The sequence below is a fragment of the Macrobrachium nipponense genome, chromosome 3, assembly GCF_015104395.2.
Source record: "Macrobrachium nipponense isolate FS-2020 chromosome 3, ASM1510439v2, whole genome shotgun sequence".
Taxonomy (NCBI): Eukaryota; Metazoa; Arthropoda; class Malacostraca; order Decapoda; family Palaemonidae; genus Macrobrachium; species Macrobrachium nipponense.
In genome coordinates, this window is record NC_087202.1 from 48,245,949 (window position 1) to 48,249,297 (window position 3,349).

The following is a 3,349-nucleotide window of genomic DNA, read 5'->3' on the forward strand; positions in this document are numbered from 1 at the left end:
GTGCGAAGGCAAACGGGAGCTCTGAAAACGAGCAAATAGTTCTCTCAACCAATCAGGAGCCTCCACCTATTGACTGAAGGACTTTGTAGAAATTTTCCCATCGGGTGGGGAGATATTTACCAGCATTTGCGAAAGCAAATCTAATTCTAATGGTGGCCACACACTAGTCCGTTTTATTGACAATAACCCCATCATTGTCATTAAAATTGATAGTCTGAGGTTATGATTGAAGGGTCGTCAATGATATTGAAACGACATTGTCAATGTAATTGACTCCTTTAACCATTGTGTAGTGTGGGGGTGAGATTGAAAATAAATGTCACTTTCACTCTAGTCGTCTGTAAATATGTCAAGCTCCAAGAGAGACGAGGAGAGAGCGTTTTTGGTGGAATGCGTGATTATACGCCTCTACAGAAACCTTCCTTCCCTTTGGAAAATTAAATCACCAGACTACAGCAACAGAAACAAGAAAAATTTAGATTATAAAACTCTATTGACAAGCTATTGGGAGAGATATCAGGATGCAATTGTTGAAGATTTCAAGAAAAAATTCAATATTTTAAGAATCAACTTCAGAAAGGAACTGATCAAAGTCACTTCATCGAAGAGATCTGGTACAGGGACAGATGATATTCCAGAGACTTAATTATGGTATTATGAAGACAAGTCATAACTGATAGACCAAGAACTACCTTACTATGAGATTCAGGGTCTCTGTAACACGGTTTTTTGGACTTTGCTCCTTGTCAAAGCATCGGATGTACCTGTAAGTTGACATATGTATATTTTACAACCACACAAATTTTGTCAGCATTATCAATAACCTAAACCCCATAGTTTTAATTTTTATAGAGTAAAAATGATCCAGCCGACGCCATGGCCAATGATTACGAGCCAAGAGTCGAAAAACATTCATTACGTAAGCAAGGTAAACAAACACCTTTTGACTAAATGTTGCCCCGCCCATCCACCAGACAGAAATTCCATCGGCTCTGAAACCCAAAGACTTTATGAATGGCTGAACGATACATAGATGTGTGTGGGGTATCAGTGCTAGCGTAGTAATACTACTGTAGCAGTAGTGCCGCAACAGTATAGCAGTAATATACATGAATTAAACGTTTAGGCCAACTGCTGGGATCCTTAAGGATCATTTAGCACTTCTTACAGCTACTCGAGAAATTAGTTTTTATAGCCAGACTTTAAATTTTCTAATCCAACAATGCCCATGGTAGCCTTCAGTGTTATCCTGAATTATAACGAGGCGAAAGTGGGTGGAGCCTCATGAAGTCACCATTCTGACGATAATTATTGGTGAAGGCTTAAAGCCAATATACGGTACCGGCTATTTTTTTTTTCAGTAAATAGGTAGATAGCCAATAAATAAAAATTGCTTGACATTGGATATAGCAGTTATCAAATCAAGCTTGTCTACTATGTTTTTGATAATTACCAACTATTCCCTACATCTTGTCAATCTGATTGTGACCTATAAAGTAGACTGTAATTTCTTTGGAAACTTATTTTGGGAGTTAGACTAATAATCGAAGTGTTTTTGTATTTATTAATATATTTTGTTGGTTTGTTCATTATGACAATTATCAGTGGAGAGGTTCCAGAGTTCATAAAGGTGTACTGCTTTGCTTGTATTTAAATTTGTATGTCATTGTTGCCAGAGGTTTAGCCTTCGTTACGTATAGCCAATCATCCATCGAGAAAGAGGGAAGAAATGCTGCCGTAAGTTACGTAACGAGTGCGTTCGAAACCTTTTCTCTGAGTAAGTTGGCCCGTCTTAAAAAAAGGTCACTTTTACATTATAAGTACCAAATTTATTCAACCTACGTAGTGCAGAATACACTTAAAATTTGTGTTGATATAATATGTATTCTGAATAAGCGTTATATTTATTAAATGCATAGATAAAAGTTTATTGCGAAAAAAACCGTGTTACAGAGGCCCTGAATCTCATAGTAGTACATTAGATGTGGAGGAGAGTGAGGATGTTATTGATGATCACTTAAGTATATATTTATTCTAGCATATTGGATTAGTCAAGAATAAACATGTTAAACAAAATCTATCTAATTTACAACTATAATCAGTAAATAAATATTGAAAATAACTGACAGATAATAAAGCTAAACATAATTTACATATACATTATAATTAAGCAGGTTTTCATGTGTATATAAATGTCTCTTTTTAAACCATTCTTTCATCCACTTCTTTTTCTTGGTTTTCTCCTCACAAAATAGAAAACCGTCGTATATATAAAATAAATCCTCTTCAGAAACCATGATGTTGCCGCTGTGAAGCACCAGAGAGAAATTACTCTACTCTGTTTTTTTGCATCTGTCCACCCGCCTGTGGTGATTGCGAATGGTAACACTGCGTCCCAGGCTTTAGATAGTTACGCTGTGTAAGTTTTAGATAAATAAAAGGATATCTGGGTGTACATTTGCAAGTGAAATGTGCATTGATAATTTACTGTATGCGAATTACACCGTTAGTATTCGAAATAGGATATTATTATCATTGATGAATGTAAGCTGAATGTAACTATCTAAAGCCCGGGACGCAGTGTTACCATACAAAAACACCACAGGCGGGTGGACAGATGGAAAAAAAACCGAGTATAGTATTGTCAATGTCATTAAGCAGTGTGAGGGCAAATGATTGAAGACCCCGAATATTGATTCAATCTGCTTGACGTCAATATTATTGACAGTGTAGGGGCCGGTTTAATTATACTAATAATCAGAAGTAACAAATCTACCAAAAAATCGCGTAAGAATAAAGAAAAATAAATCGATAAATATGAATTACATTTTATTGAAAAGTTGAATTACCGTGACGTCTACAAGTTACAGATCTGGTGTCCTTATTTAAATTTGGTTGGTTTTACAAAATATATATATTCTAAAGAATTTTCCTATATAAATCATTGCTTATTATGGAAATTTCAATCATGAATATAGAGCGTGCAATTAAACAAATAAATAAACTCAAGTAGCTAAGACAATGGCCCCAATAAAAGCGCAATATTCACTCCCTGTGGTCACTGTTTCTCAAATGACAATTTTACAATGACGAATGACAATTAATATAGTATTAATGGTGATACGACATAGTACAATATGCTCATGGGCGCCCGCAGCATATTTTCCAAGAGGAGGCAAATTATATATATATATATATATATATATATATATATATATATATATATATATATATATATATATATATATAAGTGAAGCAAGATGCGATAAAGAAAAAATACAATGTTACAATAGTTCCATATACTATTCAGCTGAATTCAAATATTTCAAATAGTTCAAATATGCAACGC